General features: G+C 42.2%; 1 pseudogene; it reads left to right on the top strand.

Annotated features, from left to right (window-relative positions):
- Positions 1 to 209: 209 nt before the first annotated feature.
- Positions 210 to 26135, top strand: LOC109676647 (plexin-A4 pseudogene; annotated as a pseudogene).

Below are 26135 nucleotides of genomic sequence, written 5' to 3'. Positions count from 1 at the left end.
GACCCTGAGGAGCTTGCACCACCCATATGCATGCGCAAGCAAATGTCACAGCTAATGACAATTCTGCCAACTGTATCTGCAGTTGACAGGCAAGCTCGATCTCGGAGCTTTCCTGTTGGGACGTGGTTACGCAGCTGCGCTAGCAATTGCTTTCAAAGAAAGGAAAGGCCCAGGGGCAGGGAACGGGCCCAAGGCCTCTGGCAAGCGTCATGAAAAATATCTTTGGCTTAGAGGCCCAGGAAAAGATGCCCCCGGGTTTCTGTGACAGTAGGGTTCTGGCCTCCAAGGGACCTGGCAGTAGAGGCGCTGATCAGCGCAGCTTCGACTCCAAGCCCAAGTCTGACGCCAAGATCCACAGGGCTGCGAGCAGAGGCGATGTGGAGGAAGTGAAGGCTCTCCTCAGCAGTGGAAGATGGGCCGTGGATGCCAGGGACAAGCAGTACAGGTAACAGGGGGTTACCAGTGAGGGGATGGGGAGAGAAACGCCTGAGAAGTGACCCTTCCTGAGGGTATGGGGGCAACAGAGGAGAGGGTACTGGGCTCCTCAGTACCTGTCACCCAGGGGAGAGGGAGAGGGACTGGGCCATGGTCTGACAAGTGACCCTTCCTCTGGGTGGGTAGGGAGAACGTTGGCTCCTCAGTACCTGTCACCTGCACATCTGTGTGGGGTCCAGAGCCCAGGCCATCTTTATGAGCAGCTTCAACTCTTTCCCCATCTCTTGGTAAATCCCCTTTGACAATTCATAAGAGATTTAATTAGCAAAATTAAGCACACGCTCAAGAAAGCCATTGTTACATACATTGAAAAGTGAGTGAGAGAAATAGTTCTCCGATGTATCCACTTCACACCTAAACTTTGAATAAAGTTCAGTATCCTTTTTCCTTCAGTATATACCTATGTATATGTGCTGTTTATTGAAGAAAGCTGCAAAGAAACTTCTCGTCTTCATCCTTCCCCTACTTCTTCTATCACTTCCTCCTCCTACCAACTCCTCACCTCTTCTTCCTCCTACCACCACCACCTCCTTCTACCAACTCCTCCTCTTCCTCCTCTTACTACTACCACCTCCTGCTCCCACCATCACCACCTCTTTCTCCTCCTACCACCTTCTCCACCTCTTATAACCACCTCCTCCTCTTCCTTTTACCAGCAATTCCTCCCCCTCCTCCTCCTCCTCCTCTTCCTCCCCCTACCACCACCTTGGAAAGATGTACTTTGTTACATCAAATGACAAAATGTGAACATAATTGTATAAACATACAAGTAGTCTGATTTGTCCAAAAATATGCACAAACTGTGATAAAATATGTTATGTTCAGGCATTTGAATTACAAATTTTCTTTTCCTGTTTTTATCATTTTAGTCTTATTTATTTCCAATATTTTGGGCTTATCATTGCTTTTTTATTTGTTTCTAACTTCGTTTCATTGATACCAGAACACATACTCAGTATTAATTCAGGATTTTTACATTTTTGATTCTTGTTTTTTAACTTAGCATATGCCTATGTTTGGGAATAGTTCTCCATGCACTTCTCTTTATTTTTCTTACCTGTACTTTCTACAATATACATGTGCAGAAGTTCCAGTAAATTTTTATTTTTAATTTAAAAATCCTTAGGAAAAGCAAGATTATGTCTTTTGCACAGATAAAAACTTCTCACTTTCTAATAATTTTGTGTGTGTATCTGTGTATTCTGCCAATTTTTATCTTCTTCAGAAGTACAGATAATCTTTTTACCTATGCATGTAGACTTTATTATGTATAAATTTTATTGCACCCATGTCTTTACTGTATATTGCTTTGTTATGTTTATACAAATAATTATAAAATAACCATTTTATCTTAGCTGCATCCTTAGGAAAAAAGCAAATACACATGTCTACAACTGTGAAAATATTGCTTTATTTTATAAAACATTTCTTTAAATGTGTGGAACTCCCCTAAAACATCTACCCATTTTTTCTCAATACATTTTTTCAGCAAATGTAATGTGGACACTGAGTGTGAAGCACATATATTCTATTATCTCTCAGGACCTTTCCATCCTTTAAAAAACTCATATTTCTTTGTCTATTAGAACAAGGTTAGAGATCTTAAATTGAAAGAATAAGACTTAATTTAATGGAAACTTTTCCACCCCCTTCAAACCAAAGCATTTACGAAGTTAGGAAATTATAAAGATAAGCTTTAAGTGTTCCTTTAATATTTATAACAGAAGCAAAGACTGATATTATCTACTAGGAATATTTGGCTTTCAAACATTCTGTAAATCTGAATATTTTGTAAAATATCCATACTTATTTGAATCCTGAATTTCCTTTGGCTTAATTTTCTTGAAAACCAAGCCAGTATTGCTCTGTTTATACTTTTCTTGTTGCTGCTATACAATCCTCTTTACTCATAGTACTTTTTTTATGTTCAAGGTATTTTTTTTAATTTTTATTCATTTTATTCACATTATTTGGGTCATTTCTCCCCCCTGCCCCCTCTCCCACCCTCTCCCCACCCCACTTCCACGTAGAACCTGTTCTGCCCATATCTATAATTTTGTTGAAGTGCAGACATAAGCATAATACGGAAGACAACTCTTAAGTCCTAAAATTTATTTAAATGTCAATGACATGACAAAGAATACAAAAGACCTGATGTATTTGTTATAGTTCAATTAATGGGAGCCACCATGGATTATGTAATGACCCTTTATTTTATGTATTAAGGGAAAAAAGTTAGGGGCTGACAGAGTGGAGTGGCTCAGGTGGTAGAGCACTTGCCTAGCAAGCATGAGACCCTGAATTCAAACCCAGCACTGTCAAATAAAAAAGAATAGAAAAATAAAAAAAGTTTGAAGTGCTGCTAACTATAGTTGTAATACATCATGAATTACAAGTGGCATTCCAATATCAAAGATGTAAAATAGGAGAAAAAGAGTATCATAAGCTAGGCTCAGTGCTGCATGCCTGTAATCTCAGCTACTTGGAAGATGAGCGGGGAGGATCCTGAGTTTGAAGGTAGCCTAGGTAAAGAGGACACAATTTTTCAATAAAAAATCATAATTTATTCTTTGAAATTCCTAATACTTAAAACAGCTAGAAAATAAGGATAATTAATATCCTTATTTATTAATATTAAATTAATATTTAATATTTCACTTACTTGAAATATTGTGTTTTTAAAGTAGTAGTTATAGTAATTCTATCTAATGTGTATTGAGCTGTTATGTACAAGGAATTGCTTTAAATTCTTTGCAGTTTCTTACTGAAGTATCAAAGCTGTGTCCTGTGTGATTACTATTCTTTTAAGTTTTGCTACTTGGGTTTGAACTCAGAGCCTCATGCTTGCTAGGCAATCTCTGTGAGATTATTATTTTGATCCACATCTTATGGATGAGGAAATTGAGGCATAGACGGACTAAGAGATAGCAAGAAGTTAAGAGAGATCAGAGTAGGAACCAAACCCTAGGTGAATTAAATCCAAAGATTATGCTCTTCTATTTAAAAGGCTTCTTTGGGCTTGCTATGTAGCTCAATGTTAGAACACTTGCCTAGAATACAAGAGGTCATTTTTTCTATCCACAGCACCATATGCATGAACAAAATTTGATAAAATAGCCTAGTTTTCCTTTAATATTGTAACAACTGTTAATAAGTATTGACATTCCTTCAGAAATATATATATATATACATATATACAAACATATATATATATGTATACTCTTTAGAAGGTTGAGGAATTAAATGTCATTTAATGGTTACAATTGCATGAAAAATTGTATATTGTGGAATGGTTATTTACAATTTCATGAAATCTCCCTCATGTGTACAGAACTGCTCTGCATTTTGCCTGTGCCCATGGGCATCTAGAAGTGGCAACTATCCTTGTGGGGAATAAGTGTGAGATTGACACCTATGACAGAGAAAACTGCACATCTTTGCTTAAGGTAGATTGTAATTATCAATTTCAGAAGAATTGGATTTGATTTAAATACTAAGAAAAAACAATGACTTTATCTCATTGAATATAAGTTGCTGATGAAACCTGTGGAAAGTTTAATGTGAGTTCAATGAAATGACAGTGGATTTCTTGGTACAATAACCTCAGGCTGTGCAGTGAGAGCAAGAGGAATGTGCAACATTTCTTCTAAAACATGGTGCTGATCCGAACATTAAGGACACCATTGGCTATACAGCTCTCCATTACGCTATCTGTAATGGGAACACATCAATGGATAACAGACTGCTTGCATATGGTGCAGATATTGAAGAACAAACCCAGGTATGGATTATCCAACGTTAATTTCAAAGCATTTAAAATACACGTTTTAACTGTATCAAGTTTTGGTTTAATTTTTAATGCTTAGGAGCTCAAGCATTTCCTGAATAAAAATATTTTTAAATAACTTAATTGTTGAACATGTCACTGTAAGTACTGATACATTGAATAAGTATGAGAGAGTTAGGTTTTCGTCTATGCATTCATGACAAATATACATGAAAATACTGAATTTGTTAAGGGTAATTCCTTTTTTCAAGTATTTTTTCACAAAAGATTTTTTCTAGCTTGTGTGAAACCACACAGAAAATGAAAATTGCCTTGGAAATGAATTTTTTTTGTAATAACTATCTTTTTATTGTGCTGGGTGGAGGTACATGGAAATAACCTTTTAAAAAATAAAACAAACTTTTTTTTGGCAAAACATGGTTGATTTTCTTTTTTAAATTTTTTATTGTGCTGGGTGGGAGTACATTACAACATTTACAAAACTTCTTACAATATATCAAATATATCATACTTGAATTCACCCCAGAAACATTTTATGATAAATGGAAATGTGGATGCTGTTGTCAGCATTTGCAGTAATGCTAAAGAAGGAGAATGGAATGAGATATTAATTAGATAAATGCAGACCAATTTGGAAATTAGGTAGTTGAGGGAATATAGTAAGATAAGTTTGTCATGGTTGCAAATGTCTGTACTCCAGCACCTGGGAGTCTGAAACAAGATTTTTGTGAATTCCAGGCCAGCTTGGTCTACATAGTGAATCATGGTTTCAACAAATAAACAGTAGATGTGCATGAGGGTCACAGGATTATCATCATAATTGAGAATAAAATTTTATATTGAGTTTTATAACAGTGAAGGTAAGAATCTTTTATCTTATAGTAGGAAAATCCCTGTAGATTATGTAGTAATAAGCCATAGTCATCTCATTGAAGCCCATCTCATTTACTTTAGAGTCTATTTCTTTAGACACCCTGTTGGAGCAGCAGTCTGGTATTGTTAGCTAGAATCCTGACATCATACATAGAAGACAGTAAAGAAATCAAGCTTTCGCCATGACTTATAGGAAATAACTGTGTCTTCAGAAAGCTCTCAAGGCAGTATTCTTGAAACTCTAATTCAAACGCTACTGTTTGTCACAAAACATTGCAAAATAGAAATTAAACAAAATTTCTTTAATATAGTGCATAGCTTTGTCATATTTCTCAAACAAATGATCATTGAATCATTCTGTTGGGGCACAGTACATGTAGAAAAGTAAATATTCTTTAGAATACAGACCCTGATCTAGACATGGTAATTTAGCTCATTTATTCAATAACATACTAGAAATATTTACTATTTGGACTTGGGGCTGCTTAGATAAAGACAGTGCTGGCCATCAAAAGCTCTTGGTTTAGATGGGAACAATCACAGATACAATTTTTTGCATCTTTGCATTGATAGAAGCAAAGACTGGTGGAAGCAGTGAATGAAGTGAGTTTTGTAGAGAAATGGGGTTATTATGACAACTCTAGGCAGGAGAAGGTCATTTCAAAAAGAAGGATCAGTACATGAAATACAGTGGGTGAGATGGAAGAGACTGCTGATCACTGACTCTGTGTGTCTTATGTTCATAGGGTCTTTCATAAGTTTTTCATTCAGTTGAGAAATATTTATGTGAAGTATAAATGGAGATTTTTTGTTTTACAGGATCACCTCATGCCACTTTTACTTGCTGTAAAGGAAAACAAATACTGTATGTCACTATTCCTCATATCCAAGTGTGCAAGTATACAGGCACATGATGCTCATAAAAGGTATTGTCCTTTCACTTAAATAAAACACCTAAGTCCCATTCTACAGGTAACAATCTGTCAAGTCAGAAGTTTTTAATTGGTGAGAAGAAGATTAACTCATTGGGACACAGTGAAAATATCAACATAAACCATCAGTTATTTAGAAAAGAAATTATTTGTTGTAAGCAGCACAAAGTAAGGTATGTAATAGAGTGCATATTCCCTTAAGATGTTGACTTATGTTTGATATTTATAAATTAGTTTAATTTTTGGTTCACTGTAAAATTTGTAATTTTATAGTATTTTTACTTCTGCTTCTTATATATTTTTACTGAGAATGATTTGATAAGCATAAATAGGAATAAAGGAGTCTCTTGGATGATTCTGCTTTACATTGCTTTTGTTGAAGAATATTGAGGTTAGGTTATCCCTCAGTGACTATTACTTGCTGTTAATGGATGCTGTCGTGTTTTGTTCCTTTCTCCTACTGAATTTATGTTAATGTTGTACTTTTTATTTGACATGGCAAAGGAAATGAAAATATATTTAATTGGTTAAACTTTAATGAAGATAAGTCCTATGTGGGTAGTAAGGAGAAGGCCTTAGAGTCACACAAAATTGTTTTCAATTCCTATCCTTTCCATTTGCTAGGTGTGTGAACTTGACAACATGACTTATCACTGAATATGTTCCCTGGTGTGGAAAAGAGAATTAACACTCTTGAAGGGTGTTTGTGCAATTATTTACACAGCCTTTAGTTTAGTGCCTAGCATATAGTTATCAGAATCACTAACTGAAACTACATTGACTAATATTACCATTATCATTAATATAATTTTCACATTACAGTTACTATTTTAATCAGGCAAACAGCTTCTACTTACTCAAACTTTAGTGACTACAAGTGACAATTTACTATATTGGAATAGGAAATAAATGGAGACTTCTTTATGTAAACCTTTCCCTACTTCAGATAAATAACTTCATCATAGTTATTGTTCATCCAAGGACATCAAATTTGAAATTCTTGTATGTGATACCACAGTGGACCAAAAGAATCCCTGTTTAATGTCTACTTTTAGGTTTGGAGATAATTTACAAAGGCAAACATTGTGTTCCCAATACATTTTTATCGGTTACTAAATGGCACATTCTACACTAACAGGCAAGATACTAAATTGGAAATATATCCAATTATCTGTAGAAATGACTTTATGAAAGTACTCAAAGGTGACATTATCTCTGTTGTTTTAGAAAGACCCTGATCTATTCTGTAAGATGGAACTCAAGAGAGATAGTCCAGTTGCTTCTACAGTACTGTATTGATGTCTGTTTTAAAGAGGAGTTTTTTGGATGGAGTGCACCTAGATATGTTTCTTAGGTCATCGTAAGGTGTAAGTGTTTACATTAAAATACTAGTTGCCATAGCACTGAGGTTAAAAATAGTTACAACTATCACATATCATATATATCAGATTATATTTCATTTAGTTCAGGAAGTGTTGGAATGGTGGGAGTCAATTCATGTCATCAGTCAGAAGTGAAGCAAAAGGATATACTCATTAGAAGTAGCCACAATTACAGAATTCTTTGTCTTAGGAATATTTTTTTGGAGGTGCTGGGGACTGAATCCAGGGCTTCACAAGGGACAGGCAAGCATTCTACCACTGAGCTAAATTCTCAATCCTTATCGCAGGTATTTTAGAAAAATCCTTAAGGATCCCAGGAGGTGCATAGGAGATAGCACCTAAGATTACCAGGCAGGCTCTCATAGCCTTTTTATAATCAGTCTCATAGGGTACATGTTTGGAGTGGCTATCCATCACTCTCCATGGTGAGGGATCAGGAGAATTCTTGGCTCTCGTAGAATGGGTCCAGCCTCATTCTGCTGTTAAGAGAGGTGTCTCAGTTGTAAGTCAAACCTTACAGTGTCCTTCCCACATGGGCTTGAGTTTGCTCTCCTTCCACGTTTTTATCAGGATGTATTCTTCAGGTCTGTAAGAGTGAGCTGGGAATAGGAGTAGGGCCAAAAGGCCTTGTAGCCTAAGAGAAATTAAAGATGAGGAGATACCCAGTACATAGTTTTTAAGAAACTAGCCCTTTGTCTCCATAGTGAGGAGATCTGAGGACATTCCTAAATAGGGTAACCCATATAACATCTTATATGGAAACAGGCCAATGTCTTTCCTACGGGCCATTCTAATTCGAGGAGTGCTATAGGAAAGCATTTTGTCCATGCCAAATAGGAAGTTTGGTCTCTAGTATTAGTTTGGTTATTTGTCTCTTTAGGATTTGGTTCATTCTTTCTACCCTTTCAGAGGATTGAGGTTGCCAAGAAGTGTGATACTCCCTAGACATAATTAGGCTTGAGTAAGATCTTTAGTGATGGTGGCTGTGAAATGGCTCCCATTGTCTGAGTCTAAATTTTCTATTAATCCAAATCTTGGAATTATGGATTCTAATAATCCCTTGGCTACATTATGGGCAGTGGCACTGGGCAATGGAATAGCCTCCACCCAATTAGTCAAAGGATCTACTGTAACCAGGAGATATTTAAGTTGCCCTACCTTGGGCATTTCAGTATAATCAACCTGAACACATTGAAATGTTCTTAATCCTGGACTCCTTCCTCTTAGGAGCTGTTTTCTTGAAGCTTGCTTATTGTCTTTTCTACAGGTCAGGCAACTCTTAGTTATTTGTTTAGCTATGGTGTATATTACTATACAGCCATATTTTCTTAAGATTACATCACACATAGCCTGAGGTCCCCAATGACTTCCTTTATGTAGATGAGACATTATTTCTCTCATTATTGGTTTGGTGAGCATTTCTCTACCATCAGGTAAAAATCCATTTTCCCTCAGGAGTTTTGGAGGCTCCTAGTTCTGATAATCACTTCTCCTCTTGAAGACAAAACTTTGGGGTAATGCAAGGGGGTATATGACCAGGGGAAGATGGAAAATGGGTGCCTCGGACTGCAGGGCAGTCTCATCTGCCATTCTATTTCCTTGGGACTCTATATTATGCCCTTTTGGATGCCCTGATATATGAACTACTGCTATTTCTTCAGGTTTCATTAAGTTTTCTAGTATTTGAGTGAAAAGTTCCTTGTGAGCAATATCTTTTCCTTTACTGTTAATTAAACCTCATTCAGTAGCCTGGCCCAAAAGACCAAAAATTTTATGTTCTCCCTCATATGTGGACATTAGATCAAGGGCAAATACAACAATGGGATTGGACTTTGAGCACATAATAAAAGCGAGAGCACACAAGGGAGGGGTGAGGATAGGTAAGACACCTAAAAAATTAGCTAGCATTTGTTGCCCTTAACGCAGAGAAACTAAAGCAGATACCTTAAAAGTAACTGAGGCCAATAGGAAAAGGGGACCAGGAACTAGAGAAAAGGTGAGATCAAAAAGAATTAACCTAGAAGGTAACACCCACGCACAGGAAATTAATGTGAGTCAACTCCCTGTATAGCTATCCTTATCTCAACCAGCAAAAACCCTTGTTCCTTCCTATTATTGCTTATACTCTCTCTACAACAAAATTAGAAATAAGGGCAAAAGAGTTTCTGCTGGGTATTGAGGGGGTAGGGGTGAGAGGGAGGGGGCGGAGTGGGTGGTAAGGGAGGGGGTGGAGGCAGGGGGGAGAAATGACCCAAGCCTTGTGTGCACATATGAATAATAAAATTTAAAAAAAAAGAAAAATTTTGAAAAAAAAAAAACCTCATTCAGTCCAAATTTTTCCAAACGTGTACTACTCCAAATGCATATTTGGATTCTGAGTAGATAGTTCCTTCCCTTTTCTTTAAAAGTTTTAGGGCCTGATTAAGTACAAATAATTCACAAGTTTAAGCTGACCAGTTACTAGGTAGTTGGACTGATTCAATTACAGTTAAGTGAGTTCCATCTATCACTGAGTATCCATTGTGTCTCTTTCCTTCAATTACCTGGGAAGAACCAGCCACAAAGAACTTATCACTGGTCTTAAAGGGAGTCTTCTCATAAGTCTTGTCTCACCTTGGCCTGGTATTCTATCGGTTCTAGACAGCTTGTTCAATAGGACTTGAGGAGTATTCTCCCACTAGGAAGTTAGCTGGGTTTATGCAATCATCTGAGGTGAGTATCAGATCATCCCTTCCAGCAGAGTGGCCTCATATTTTAAAATCTTTGAGTCAGTTAACCATCTCCCTACCTTCTGGTTAAGGGTCATTCTCACTTGATGAGGTATGCTTACAATCGGGGTTCCCCTACAGGTCAATTTTCTGCTCACAGCAGAGGCTACAACTGATTGAATACATTCTGGCCACTCCCTTGAGACTGGATCTAAGATCTTGGAGAGGTAGGCAACTGGCTGTCTTTGTCCTCCATGGTCCTAGGCTATTCCCTTATCCACAGTTACAAATAGGTGAAATGGCTTTTCTAAAGAGGGTAGAGCTAGCATTGGAGCAGTGATAAGGGCCTGCTTTAGGGAGTCTAGGGACTATAATTTCTCTGATTTCCAAAGAAAAGGGTCAGGTGGCCCTTTGTTTTAAGGGCATATGATCTATCCATAATCTACAGTACCCAATAGGACCCAAGATTTTCTTAGCTCCCTTTTGATAGTTGGAAGAAGGTTACTAATTATTCCAGAAATCCACTATCAGCTTAGTCTCCATTTTCCTTCACTAGTAAGATGTCCCAAGTATTTAACTTCTTTCTCTACAAACTGTAGTTTGGACTTTGACACTCTCAGTCCCTGTTGACCCAGAAAATTAAGCAAGGCAGTAGTTGTCTCTGTTAATTCTTTCTTTTTGTCCCCTGAGATTGACAAATAATCTACATATTGAAGTAACTTAATCCGTGTGGGGGGGGTGGTTAAAATTCTTCAACACTTCTTCAAGGCTTCGTCCAAACAGGTTAGGGGGTTCTGAGAATCAGTGAGACAGAACTGTCCATCGGTGTTGTCGTTTTCTTGCCATTTAGGGTTCCACCCTTTCAAAGGCAAAGGAATCTCTACTCTCCTCAGCTAAGGGACAGGACCAAAAGGCATCATTTAATTCTACTACACTAAACCATTTATGATCATGTGGCATCTTGCTGAGGAGGGTATAAGGATTTGGGACCACCAGGTGTGTCCACTTTGCACAATTCGGTTGATGGCTCTTAGATAATGGACTAATCTATAAAAGCCATCAGGCTTCTTAACTGGGAAGATTGGGGTGTTGTAAGGGGATGTGCAGGACTCAAGAAGGCCTTCCCTGAGTAGACCCTCAATGATAGCTTGCAATCCCAGCCTTTCCTCTTGGGGAGTGGATACTGTCTCCTCCTGACAGCTTCTCCTTTACTTTTTAGTTCAATGTGAATTGGAGGAACTTTTAGTCCTCCTCAGTTTCTGTCCCTAGTCCAGACCTCTGGAAGAGTTTGTTGTTCTTCCTTAGAGACAATAGGTTGAGAGATATCTGAATCTGTTTTTGATGTGTGTTTAATCCTATCTCCAATTCTGACATTAAGTCTCAGCCCAAGAGATTGGTTCCTGCTTGAGGGACAAAGAGAAAGAAAGACTACTTTTGTCTGTCTATCTTTATTCCTTACAGGGGCTTTTCTGAATAGAGGGACATGGGAGCCCTCTCCTTTCAATCCAGAAACTAATAAGCTATCAGATGACAACTGCATGCAAGGGGGATGGAATGCTAAAGATGAGAGAGACACTTCAGAATCAATTAAAAAGTTTATTTCATTTAGCTCAGATCCTACCTGTAGATTTGTCAAGGGTTCTTGGTAGGACTCCTTAAAGTAAAATAGTCCACGACACACTTAGTCTTCATCAAACGACGCCTCCTTTTTCTAACTTAGGCGTTCTCTCTTGAAATGCCGCTCCTTACCACTTTGTAACATTTATTTCTCCATTGGTTGTCCCTCGGGGTATTGCCCTTTCTTGGCCCTTTCTGGTGTCCTCCTTAGGGAGCTCATCATCCCTGGGCCCATGGGCCACTGCATTTTGACTCATTTGCTCTATGGTGGACAGCATCATCTTGGCCTTTTGCTTTTGTTTTTCTTCATTTCTCCTTACATAAACCTTTGGGCTTCCCTTAATAGTTCTTTCATATTTTTATCTTTCCAATTTTTTAAATTTTTGCAACTTTCTTTTGTTATGTCAGGCCTGTTATTTGTTACAAAATGAAGTTTAAACGTGCCCTGACCTAGGCAGTCCCCCACATCTAGTCCTGAGTATTTTCGCACCTGCTCTTTTAATCTATTTGAGAATTCAGTGGAGCCTTCCTCTTTGCCTTGTTGAACATCAAAGGCCCTGTCTGTGTTATGAGATCAGGAAACTGCTTCCTGGATTCCCTTTGTAGTTAAATCTCTGAGAACTCTCATGTAACTCTGATGAACAGCATCATTGTTATGCCATTGGGGCTTCTGACTGGGAAACTTTACATCTATGAGGATATCAGGACCCAGAGGAAGCTGCATTCCCAAGCCATCATGGCTGCCCTTCTTATCATTCCTTTCTCCCCAGAGAACAAGATGCTTAAAATGGACAATAGTTCAGTCCATGTAAATCTGTGGGCCAAGGAATTGGTCAAGTTGATCTGCCACCCATGTGGATCTTCTAGCAGAGACCTCAATTTGTAAGGAAATATGGGCCCCAAAATGTGACCACGTGGAGAGGAGTGATCTGGCCAAGAGATTCTTTATTGCCAGATGGGAGAGGGGGAGAGCAGAGAGCCAAGAGAAAGAGGGAGAGAGGGGCAGGGGCTTAAATACCCCTCAGTGGGACTCAGCATGTTCTGATTGGTTAGGATCTTATGGTTCATGCTGATTGGAGGTTGGGGCAGAAGGAGGGTTCAAGCTAGACTTGAGGCTGGACTGTGACCCTGGGAGGCAGGACCGTGACCCTGGAAAACAGGAGCTTAAGGGTGTAGTAAGAACTGAAACCTATCGGTGCCATTATTGCCAACATTCCTCCCTTTTTTGTTTGTTAAGGAAGGGGGGGCGTTGTGTTCGCACTGGCTTCTTCAAGCTGGCAAGGGGCAGCGTAGGGGAAGGGAGTGTTAGTTGGCAAACAATGTTGGGGTGCTGAGCCTCATGATGGCATATACCCAGGCTCCAAAAATGAAGATTTCCTCTTCCCTGAAGTTGATGAAGGTCCCTTGTAGCCACAGGTCATAAAGAGTCTTGGGCCAATCCTCCGACCTCTGCATGGTGGGTATCAGCCAACTATCCTGGCATTTTGGAGAGGTTGGTATCCCTGAAGGTACAACTGGTTAAATTTTTGATTAGCAATAGCAGACATGTAGTATGATACAGGGAGGAAGCTTAAGAACAGGAGAGCAAGAACACAGGCATTAGGATGGGCATTGTCCAGGAGAAACACTGTGAAATGTTCTTCCCTAGACAATTTCAAGAGTCCTCCAGTTCCCTTCTCCATTTCTCTAATTGTTTCTTGAGAGGTGCCGCCATTGGGGGACCCACTGAGCTTGACAGCAGTGGGTGTCATGAGAATGACCAGATGAGGGCTGGTCCATCGAAGTCCCAATGGAGAGGGTAGAATATCCTTTTTGGAGAACAAGATGCTCTGGTTTAACAGAAATTGTTATAGGGTGGGGCAGGATCTGGTTTGCATGCTCTCTGAGAAGTTTCCTGAGAAGGCAGGTAGCCAGCCAGAGGAGCAAAGTCTGTTGGAGGCAAGTTTTTCTAAGAGAAAGGGGTGACCATACATTATTTAAGACCCAAATAGGAATATTAGGAGGAGCATAAAAGGTGTCTGTTCAGTGACTGCATACCTAGGGATCTAAATTCTGCAAAATCCTATAACTGCCAGGAAAGCTGTAAGCTGTCTTATGGTATGGGGGTTGGGAAATGAAAGATTGGGTTGATGGATTTAAGACTCAAGGAATGAGTCTGTCCCTTTAAGGCCACACCTAGGTAGGTGACCTGTGGGAGGCAGAGGCTGTCAGGATTTAAATGTAACACTCTTAGATAAAAGAGAGCTTTAGCTCATTATTTTATATAAATTGAGACTTTTAACCTTTTAAATGTTTGTACCATATTTAGATAAAGTATAACATAACACTGTTACAAGGTGGTCATTTAAGACACATAAGCAAATATGTAATTGAACTCTGATTTAGTAGTACTTAAAGCTTGACAAGATCAGCAGAAAACACAAATAATTTCTTTGATAAAATCCTTCTCTGTAATGTTTTTTTGTAGATGTTACTCAGAGCAGAACAATATTAAGATAACCTTGTTATTTCATAGACAGAGGATTTGATTTAATTTGACATGACCCTAAAAATCTTTTAGGCAACTCTTAGATTATATTTAACTTTAACTTTATCACACATTGAAGTTTTTATTATACACTTTTAAACTTACAGCATACTAAACCCTTTGATGGTTTGTCCTTATCCCTCCTATTGGAAACAATCTTTAGGATAAACCCTTTTTTTTACAAAATCCTTTCTTATCCAAAGACACTTATTTTTCCTTTAACTTTTCAAAAAATGCATTTGTTACCTATCTATATCCTTTCCAGTTGTTTACTTTGTAACTTGTATTTTAAAATTAACTTTTATAAGAATTTTAAATTTATTATAGGGGCTGGAGCAACTAATTAGTAGCCCTTGTTGTTTTAAGGAATTTATGATAGGCGTAAGGCCTCATCGTCCCTCAGGCTTGAGGGGATATTGTTTTAGGTGTGGAAACTGTGAGGGATTTTTGAGTTTTATTTGAATAGGAAGGGCTGTTCTGGCTCGCCCTACACTCATCTCATCAGTCCACACTGTGGAATCTTCTTTGTTCCTGAAGGAGAGGGTAGCAGAAATAGCTGCCTGGGGGGAGGAGAATTTGAGCTTTTAATTGAGATAGTAAATCCTGTCCCAGCAGGGACACTGGAGTTTCAGGTACTATGAGGAAAGAGTGACAGAAGAGCAGATCTCCCCAAGAGCAGGCCAGAGGCCAGGTAAACTAGAGCTCTAGGGGCTATCCAGATTTGCCCCGATAACTTTTGTCATTGGACCGGGGACCAGGAGAAAAAGGTAAAACAGAAACAGACTCCACGTCTAGGAGGAAAATGGCCTTTTGTTTTTCTGCCATTATGGCTCCTCAACACTGATTCCAAGAAGTGGAATGTGGACAGGAGGCTTGGACCCATCAATCCATAGAAGGTGGCATCTCGCCTTCCATCAGGTGATGGGGGCACTTAGACCTCCAGTGGTTACCCTTGCAGAGGGCAGGGTCCCGGTTGGGGGTGGGGCTGTCTCCCCTTAAGCATTCTCTGCAGAAGTGCCCCTCCTGTCCACCACGGTAGCAAGTTCAGGATACAGGCCCCAGTCAGGTGGGGCCCTCTGAGAGCAGCAATGAGGCCATGGTGTCTCTTATCTTTTTCTCTCCTGTTAGTAAGGTCCCGGACATACAGACATAGCTATAAATACAGACATGGCTGCTGTGTTACTTGGTCCAATGACATTTTCCCTTCAGCCACAGTCTGAGTTTTTACGAATATCTGGGGCTGACTGTTAGAAATTTATCTTTGAGGAGAACCTCTCTCACCTGTGACTCTGAGTCCACCATGGTATGCTTTCTGATAGGTTGTTGCTGTAAAGTAAAGTTGTTATTTTACATTGACACCTGACACTCTGGAGAGCAAGTCTCTGAACTGTTCTGGGCCTCAGTTTCCTCACTTGAAGAATGAGGGATCTGGTCTAGGTTAAACTACGTTTTTCTACTATGAGATGGCTGAAGTGACACTAATGCCACTTATCTTCTTTACCATTTTTTTTTAAGTAATGCTGGGGAATTGAACCCAGGGCTTTGCACATGCTGGGCAGACATTCTCCCATTGAGCTACTTCCACAGCTGCAAATACTATTATTATTATTTTTTACTTTGGCTGTACTGGGCTTGAACTCAGGACTTTATGCTTGTAAAGCTGCACTGTACTGCTTGAGCCATAAAATCATTTCCAACCTGAGTGGCCTGGGCCAGAACTCATTGCTTTTCTAATGAGATAAGAGTCTGGTCTAGTAGAAGCAAAATATCCTTTCATGTCAGTTGAAAGGTTTGGCTCACAGAGTTAAAGGCTTGAATGTATTTGTCTGGGCATGAGTACAGCTGTTTAGATGTTTTTTAAATTTCCCCTAGATCTGATAACTGGAAGGGGACTTAAGACTTGCCCTCTTCCTACCACTGCATGTTGGAGAGGGAAGCACCCATTAAGAGGTTCTGAGTACTGGGGTGGCTTAGAAGGTAGAAATTTGTATAGGGGACCTCAGTTTACTTTTTTACTTTTATAGAAAAGGTCTAACTGGAGTATGGTATTATAATTTAAGGAATCCTGTGAAGGCCACTTCTCTTGGTCACCCAAGGCATACTGAGGCCAGGCCTCAGTACAAAGCTTCCAACATCTACCAGCCAAAGACTGGAAGGTGCAGGTCCCATCTAGAAAGAACAAAACGCTAGGATCCTGTCTTTTAGCTAACAGCAGGCAGCCTCTTTAATAAAGGCTATCTTTTTAACAAAGAAATAAATCATTTGTAAAGTTAGAGAAGGGCATTCAGGGGCATTTCAGGCCAATAACAGTACCATACGGGACAACTAGTGTTAATACTTGGAGGGAAAAATTTATGCTGAGGCCAAAGGTATAGAAAATTCTAAATGAGAAGTTTAGAGACCACAGTAATGTCTATTTAGTTATTTCTGGAACTATAACCTTGAGCTAACAATTGGCTTACAAGGGCTGGGTCTGATGCCCTGAGGTGTGAGGTGGGGCTAGGAGCAGGACTTGTGTAAGGTGCCACTCCCTCCACACACACCTGGGACAAATGACCCTGACTGCCTAGGCCTGATCCTGCGGCCTGTCGCCCCTCCCCCCTTCCTGTGTACTCTGTGTGCATTTATTCTAGGGGAAGTGGTGGCAGGCTGCAGGCATCACCACGTGTGGCTGGCGGTCCAGGATTTGCTGGATCCTCTCTATGGATTTTCCTAGCTATGGCAGGCATTTTTGCTGTGTCCAGGAGCCGGCATCCTGTGCACAGGTGCACCTGTTTGCTTTCCTCCTCCTCTTGTGGGGGCGGAGTTACAGCATGAGCGTGGCAGCTGCAGGTTTTTGCAAGTGCTTTTGTAAAGTGGCTGATTTAAAGTTAATTTAGACCAAGAGGCCTGGCAAACTAGTTGGAATAACTTAAGTCCTAAGCTTCCATGCTACAAGTTTTTCATGGGCGGCAGGGTCCCAGTAAGCCCAGGGAGGGGAAGGCAGACAGAGACAGAGGACATGTGGTGAAACCATGGAGGAGGCAGAAAGGTGAGCTGACATCTTAGGGAAGGGAGGGGAAGGCAGAGCCTGGAGGCATGATACACGCTTAAGGGATTAGCCATCACCTGTGTCTCTAGGTTGCTCCCATTGATTGGTACTGGCCGGCTTTCAACAAAATGAAACCTCCACTCTCCAGTCACTGAATAAAGCATGAGCTCTCTCAGAGCTGGAATCACCTCGAGGTCAGAATTGGCAAGGAGTGGCTTGCTTAACTCCATGATGGGGAAAGTTTTTCAGGAAGATAGGAGGAGATAGCTATGGTAAGCAGTGCAAGAAGTCTGCTTACATGGGGAAGGAGGAGGTTTGGAGAGGAATTGGCTGATTTAGAAACTGGTTTACAGGCTGATAGAATCTGCGCAGGGGAACAGAAAGTACAGAGAGAGGATATGAAGTCAGAGAGCTGGATTTAGACAGAGGTATGAAAAGGCTTGGACATAATGGAATCTCTCCCCATCATCCCGATTGCTCACAGTAGTTATATGTCCCATAAAAGGTTGGGATTTAAAGACCCGAAAAGGGGCCAGTGACTTTGGTTGTCTAAAGGATAAGTGGGCCAGATTTGAGTGCAAAAGCAGATCAAATTTTTGGTTTTATATCTGGGGTCAAACCCAAGGTGTCTAAATTTTGAGGAGGCATCTCAGTGGGGAGTCAGATGGCAGAGAAGACGTAGAGGCACCCATTATGAGGGACCCGGTCCCGGAATGGGAGAGGAGGATATTATGTACTGTGAAGCGTCCTTGCACAGTACAAATATCCGAGAAAAAAAACACAAAGCGCACGTGACTCGGCCATCGCTGAGTTCAGGTGGTCTGCAGGCCAGAGGCCGGCGGCTTGGATTACCTAGGCCTAGGTTTTGTAGGGTCCCAGACCCTGTAAAATCCAAACCCTGCGGAGAAGGGGACCCGTCTACCGTCTGAGCCGCCCAGAGATAGCCCAAAGCATGGGAAGTGTTCTAAAACCCAGAGACACCAAAGGGAGAGACCGTAAAGGGAGCCCAAGAAGGGTAGGTGGACTCACCAAAGAATGTCCAGTGTTGGATGCAAGTGAGGGCGATTGGAAGGATGAGTCCTGGCCAGTCACATCCTCAGGGTGGTCGTGGGGTGAGTCAGAATTGGGGTCCCACCAGGATTAGTGGGGAAACCCGCCCCGAGTCATGGCACCAAATATAAGGAAATATGGGCCCCAAAATGTGACCACGTGGAGAGGAGTGATCTGGCCAAGAGATTCTTTATTGCCAGATGGGAGAAGGAGAGAGCAGAGAGCCAAGAGAAAGAGGGAGAGAGGGGCAGGGGCTTAAATACCCCTCAGTGGGACTCAGCATGCTCTGATTGGTTAGGATCTTATGGTTCATGCTGATTGGAGGTCGGGGCAGAAGGAGGGTTCAAGCTAGACTTGAGGCTGGACTGTGACCCTGGGAGGCAGGACCGTGACCCTGGAAAACAGGAGCTTAAGGGTGCAGTAAGAACTGAAACCTATCGGTGCCATTATTGCCAACACAATTCTCTTTTTAAATTTCACACCTCCAAGTTAGTGAGAGAGGTTTTAATAAACCCAATTCCCCCACCCCCTAAGGGAACCTCTCAGAGAGGGTACAGGGTCTGGGATTGATTTTCACTGTGGGGGAAGGAAAGATTTTGGATATCCTGTTTACATTGCTCCAATTCCCTTCTCTGGAAAAGGAAGTGCCTGGTAACGGAGAGCCCTCATTTTCTATCTCTTTTCCCTCCCTCAGTGAATTTTCCTGTGGGCTCCCTGGCCTCCTGGTAGGAGAAGGTTCAGGGTCAGGGCCCTTGGGTCCATAAGGGGAAGGAAGGCAATCAAGGGGCTCCCATTTGCTTTTTTTCTCCTCTGATTTAGGGTTTTTGGTCTTAGGCACTTTAAGCAGGAACAAAGTTTTATGTTCCCTCTGCCAGCAAAGGGCATAATCTATTTCTTCCCGGCTTACTGGGCTTTTATCAGTTACATATTCTGTGAGTACCTGCCAAACCCAGTCTTCATCAGAACCAAATTTTGGCCAGAAAACAGACAGTCTTATGATTGACTCCTGTGTCCAAATGAGAGAACAATATTTAATCATTTTTTTGTCTCTTTTTATCTTTTGTCCTAGGATCTTTCTGTGCAACATAGTAACATGAGACTGTGAGGACTATCAAGAGGAATAGAAGAAGATGAGTCTAGTTTCTAGTTTCTTGGGGGCCTTTCCTCAGGTTGACTTTTTATTTCCCATTCCAAAATCCTGGCTGTGTTATTCCCTGGAGAATATTCAATCCCCTGGATTCTTGGACCTGACGAAGTGCAGAACAGTGTTATTCTCATAGGTCTATGACCCCTGGGTTATTGTCCTGGCTCTTCCTGCCTCCCTGTGAGAGAGTGTAACACCCTGATCTTGCCATGGGGCTTTTCAGAGCCTATGATGTGAATTTCCCCACCCTGAGATGTACGGCATGGCCATGTAGCTTTGCTTTGGGATATGTGCAGCAGGACAGTGCACCAGTTCCAAGATGAACCCTTCAGAAATACCACATTTCTGCCCACCCAGGAGAACAGGCCACTGGTACAGGAATGACACACACACAAAAAAAACCAGTCACTGGTACCAGTTACAGGGACTGGTGAAAGCCAAAATAAATCTTTGGGTGAAACCCACTAACCTGCAACCAGTGACCCAACTGCCTGTAGGCAAGAAGATCAAGTGCTTGTCATTTTAAGCAACTGAGATCTGGGGGGATGCTTGTTACATAGCATTAGCATAGTGGTGATCACTGATACATTCACCAAACTAGGTGTTCTTTGAGGGCCAAGCTCACTACTTACTTGCTTCCTATGCAGAAGTCACTGAGATTTGGTGGGAAAGTGGGCTTTGGAGTCACATGGACCAGGTTCAAATCCCGGTTCTGCCACTGAAAAGCTGCGTGATCTTGGGCAAGTCACCTACACTTCCTATACCTCATTTCTTCCTCTGTAAATATTTAAGTTCCTATCACAGAAGTGACAGCAAGTGAAGCATGGGTGTGCAGAGGCCTGGCTCAGGCCTGTGCACTAGTGGGCATTGCCATCACATATTGGTCCCCTCTCCTTGGTAGATGTTTATGAGGGACTCCAGGACAGAGGCCCCTGTCACTCACTGCTGTGCCTCAGAACCTGCCAGAATGTTCTCACACAGCTGTTCCTGGTGTGGCAGAAGGCCTCCAGAAAGAGGGGCATGTCTGGGGACTGGGATGTAGCTCGGTGGTACAGTGCTTGCCTAGCATGCGTGAGGCCCTGGGTTCGATCCCAGCACCAAAAAAAAAAAAAAACAAAAAAACTTCTCCCCAAGAGGGGCATGTCTGGGATAGAGGATCTGAAGGAGCCAGAGGGACACTTGGTAAGCTGCTCCTGGCAACCCAGCCCCCAGAGGCCTGCAACCCACTCCATTGCCAAACTTCCCAACATGCTGTGCTCTGTGGGCGCCAGGCTCCAACAAGGCAGATTTGGGCCCATCCTAATTTCCCCCAGGTGTCCCCTGGTGCAAGCTTTTTTCTCACTCCTTTGTTGGAGCAAGCTTTCTCTCAGGCCTGGTTACTACCAAGCCTAACTGGGGCTAACTGGGGGTGACTGGAGATTCAGAAAAGACACAGGATAGTCAGACAGAAAGTAGGATCAGGTGTGTTGGGCACTTAGGTGGAGATGCACAACCCTCATTGCTTCTTTTCTCTATTATTCTCTTCATTTTATTCTTCTTTTCTCTATCTTTATTTTTTAAGGCCTTACTCCTTTGAAGTTCTTTAAAACCTTGCTTCTAAAGTCTTTCCTTTAAACTTTGCTTCTAAAGTCTTTTCTTAAAACCTTGCTTTTAAACTCTTTTCTGTTCTTTAAAGTCTCTTTCCTTAGCCTTGCACTGTCCCATGCTCTCTCTTTAGCTTTCTTAAAGCCTCTGTGCTCAGACTTGCACTGTCTCATGTTCTCTTTAGCTTTTCTTTAACATTAGCTTTTCTAAAGCCAATGTTAAAGTTCTTGGTGCTGACTTTCTATCAAACCCTGTTTAACAATTCCCCTTTAGCAATTCTCCTTCAACAATCCTTTTCCCTTCCAAAGCCTCCCACATCAAAAAGCCTCCCTTCATCCAAAAGCCAAAAGCCCAAAACCCAAAAGCCTCAAAAGCAAAAGCCCCCAAGCAGAAAGCCCCAAAAGCAAAATGTCTCGCATCCTCCTCCAGTGAGTCTTTTATACCCAGTGGTAAACAGGGTGGAGCAGCAGTTCTCCAGGAGAAGCAAGACATTGTAACAGGAGAAACCTGCCTTCCTGCTTCTCTGAATGTAAACAACTTAGGAGAAGCAGCTGTTCTGCATCTCCCTCTTCCATGACTGGGACTGTGCCAATCTTAGCCTACAGAAAAACATTTTAGGAATAACTGTTGAGCTGCATCTCGCCTTGCTTATATCCAGTTCTCAAAGGCTTCTCATAATCCACTCTCCACAGTCTCCCTTTAAAAGCCAAGAGTGGAGAAGTTAGGAGAGGCCAGCACCTGTCTAAGCAAAGGGCAGGATGATCCTGCTGTGCTGGCAGAAAGTCCCCAGCCAGATGGTCACACACACAATAGCCTTCCTGCCCAGATCATTCTGGCCCACCCACCATGGGCCTGACCCTGGAAGAGAGCATGCAGGCAGCAAGGACCTCCAAATTCCAGCTCTGACTCTGCCACTCCTGCTGTGTGATCTGAGCATCTCCCTTAACTTCTCTGTGTCTCCATTTCCTGGCATCTGTGATAAGTAGCATCTAGGCAGTCTCCACAGTTTGGATCATAGACTCACCTAAGAACCAGGAGGAAGCAATGGACAGCGTCCTGGGAACCACGCATTAATTTCAACAGCCTAGGACTGGGGAGCCAACTACCACAAAGCTGCCATCAAGTCAGTTCAGAAAACCATGTGCTGGCTTGGCATGCTGGGTCTGGAGGTCCAGAGGCCCACTTGAATCTTCCTGATGACTCTCTCCCAAGACAGCCTCATATAGCCAGGAAGAAAAATCCCAGAGGACTGGCCTCCATGTGGCCTTCGGGACACCAGGTGCCTGTGTTCCTCCATCTGTGCTCATGTTTAATTTCTTTGTTGCCATGGTTTTCCTGAGCCTGTCACAGAGAGCAGGCCCAGAAACAGCAAGTCAGATAATTGGCCAAACTGTGGCTGGAGGGTCCTTCAGAGGTGATGGACACATGTGCACACATGCACTTCAACCCTGGGCCTGGGTCCACACTGGCAGTTCCCTGTCCCATGCCTAGACCATCACCACCACCTTCACATCTTCCTCTGCCCTCCACACTCTGAGCTTATTGGGCCATTTCCCACCAAGCCTTGGGTGCCCACCAAGACCAGAAAGGGTCACACTGGGCAGCTGGGAGTCACAGGACCAATGACCCTGTCATGCCCTAGCTGTGACCCTGGGGTTGTTGACAGGAGGATGTGGCCACTATTATGTGCTGTCATTGGTCTGTCACATTCCATGCAGCCTTCGACATGCACCATGTGTCTATTTGCACAAGAATAAGAAAAGTGACTTCTGGGAGACCACTATGACTAAAGATTCTAGAATGAGCTTTTGGGCCTTGTGAACCTGCCCAGACCCACCCACTTCCATGAGTCTTAAGCATCATCCTTTCCTATGTAGACTCTTACATTTTCATGCCTGAATCCAGCTGGGGTCCATATTTGAGGACACCCAACTGATCATCCCAGGACCCAACCAAGCATTAGTCTTGTGGTGATGTTTGGGATGCATCCCTGTCTCTTCCACAGGTGATCTCCATCCTACTCCCTCTGCAACACCACATCCTCAGATGAGGTACTACAGATGAAGGTGATAGTGCAGGTGGACAGGCACAGGATCTGTCAGGGCCTGGTCTTCGAGTGTGTGGAAGACTCCAGCACAGTGCCATTGAGGCAGAGTGGAGTATTGTCAGTGGGAAAATGCTCTTCTCCATCTGGGTGTTCACCTGGACCTCATGCAGAACCCTCAGATTGTGCCCTGCATGGAAAGAAGGAAAACATTAACATCTGTGAGGGTTTGAATATTACTGTCATGACCTGCTAAGTTCCAGCCCTTGCTCTGGTAACCACCCATCAGTTAAACCTCACCAAGAGGCCTGAGAAGTTTGGCTTCATCCTGGACAATGTCCAATTCCTGCTAATCTTCAACAAGACCAACTTTACCTACTATCTCAGCCCTGTGTTTGAGGCCTTCGGTCCCAGGAATCCTGTTGTGAAGATCAGCCACCTCCATTATCCCAACAGTCACCTGATACCACCTGTGACTGGGGATAATGTGAAGCTGAACTACACTGTGCTTCTTTGGGAGAAGCCATGCACCATGACTGTGTCAAATGTGCAACTGTTCTGTGAGACACCCCCAACCTCACTGGCAGGCACAAAGTGATGGCTCATATCGGTGGCCTAGTGTACTCCCGAGGTATAAGATGCACTGCCCCAGACAGCTCACTCAGTCTGTCTACCATCATCAACATCATACTGCTGGTAGCTCCATCAACATCTTCATTGTGGCTGTGCTCATGGCCTACAAATGCAAGTCCCACTAAAACGACCTCATGCTGAAGCAGCTGCAGGTGCACATGGACAACCTGGAGTTCTGCATGTCCCTGGAAGGCAAGGAAGCATTCACCAAGTTGCAGAAGGAAATCCATGAATTGACAGGTGAGCTGGTTGGAGCTGAGATTCCCTTCCTGGACTATAAAGTCTGCAACACAGAGGTGCCATTCCCCAGAACTGGAGACCACTCTGTGTCTGAGTGTTCAAAGTCCTAAGATACTCACAGGCATGTGTGAAGAAAGGCCTGAAGGTCATCAACACCAATGTGTTACTGCTGTCCTTCTCCCACATGCTCACATACCAGCAGAGCTTCAAACTTCTCCATATGCAACTATGGCCATATGGCTTCACTCATCACAACAGTGCTAAGGTGCAAGCTGGAGTATAATACTGATGTGCTCAAGCAGTTCCTGGCCAACCTCATCAACAAGAACCACCTCCAGCTGCTGCACAGGCCAGTCAGTGGCTGAGAAGATGCTGACCCATTGGTTCACTTTTTTCCTCTACAATTTCCTCAAGGATGGTGCCAAGAAGTACCTTTTCTCCCTGTTGTGTCATGAAACAGCAGATCAACACCATCTAATCCCTGAGCAAGGATAAGTTCACCTGACAGCAGATAGAGTACAAGACCTGACCCTGAGCTGTGTCACCACAAGACAATGCCAACATCTCTGAGATCCCAGTGAAGATCTGTGACTTCTCCTTCAGTTAAAAGAGAAGATCCTAGATGCCATCTTTTAGAATGTGCCCTGGCTGTATGGGATAGTAGAAAATAGAAATAGAAGGTATGGGAGCTTAGTGAATGGAAGACAAATTGTCTGCTAAGAGGGAAATGGGATTAACTGAAATATAGTAAGAGGGTTAGTTACTACGGTATAACTCTGTCATGCTTAGCACATTCTTCTATAAAAGAAGAGTCATGTGTCATATCCTTTAGAGTTAACTGGGGCAAATCTACAGGGAAAAAAATTTATAAAGCTAGAGCAACAAACCAATAGGGAACATAACAGCTAGATACTATGATATCACTAGGTCTCATGCAATTATAATTCTTTCAGCAAATAAACCCTTGACTTATTGATCAGAAAATACTCTCTGTTCTTTGAATAAAAACCTATGACCTAAAAAAAGAAAGAAAGAAAGAAATAGAATGTGCCCTGCCTCCCACCAGCCCAAGGACAAAGCCATGCACCTGAAATGATGACTAGGAAGTAGGGCACAGTTGATCCTATAAGATTGAAGACATCACCACAGAGAATGAGAATGATTGGAAGAGACTGAACACCTTGGCCCCTTCCAGGTGCCACATGGCAGTGGGGCAGCTTTTGTAACAAGCAGATAATGGCCTATATCACAGTGAGCAACTATACTGTAGGTCCTCAGAAAGTAAATATGAAACCTAATTCTGTACATAGGTAGCCTCAACAACTTTCACTCCTAAACACCCACGATCACCCACTGCCTTGACAGTCAAACCATAGTATCTAGTGAACAATCATGATATAGGAACCAGGAGCAGACCAACTAGGGGAACAAAAATACTGTGTGAGCTCTATCTGAAAAGATTACTGTCCAGAAAGGGCACACCGCAAACATTTGTGGATAACCTCCTTATGACTGTCTTCAGCACAGCTCTCTCAGGCTCTAACCTGCTAATATCAAGTGTTTGACTTACTGGATGTGCAGGCTGATAAGTATGGTATTCATGCTGCGCATGGTCGGCACACCTGGAAGAGCAACAACGCCTCCACAGTTTTGGATGAACACAGTCAAGAAATGACACTTTGTGGTTGACATCCATAAGAACAGAATTATGGACACCTGCTTTCCCGTGAGGGTTCAGACCTTTATGGACTCCTTCTCCATGTCAAAGCAGTGTCTGGGAAAAGACTCACCCTCTAATAAGCTTCTCTATACCATGGACATTCCCATGTGTAAGAACTGGATTGATATTACACAGATATTGGAGAGATGTTGGCAATCTGTGACCAGGACATGAGTGCCTACCTGGCTGAGCAATCTCAGATGCACATGAATGAGTTCAACACTGTGAGCAAGCTATTGGAAATGTCCTATGTGGGCAAGTACAGTAAGGAGAGCCTTGGATCCCTGGACCATAATGGTCAGTGTGTAGAACAGAAGCTGTTCTGCAAACTAGAAAAACTCATATCGCTCATGGGCTTAGACATCTGA

Source organism: Castor canadensis, chromosome 16, assembly GCF_047511655.1.
Source record: "Castor canadensis chromosome 16, mCasCan1.hap1v2, whole genome shotgun sequence".
In the NCBI taxonomy this organism is placed as follows: domain Eukaryota; kingdom Metazoa; phylum Chordata; class Mammalia; order Rodentia; family Castoridae; genus Castor; species Castor canadensis.
This window is presented reverse-complemented; position numbering and strand designations above follow the sequence as displayed.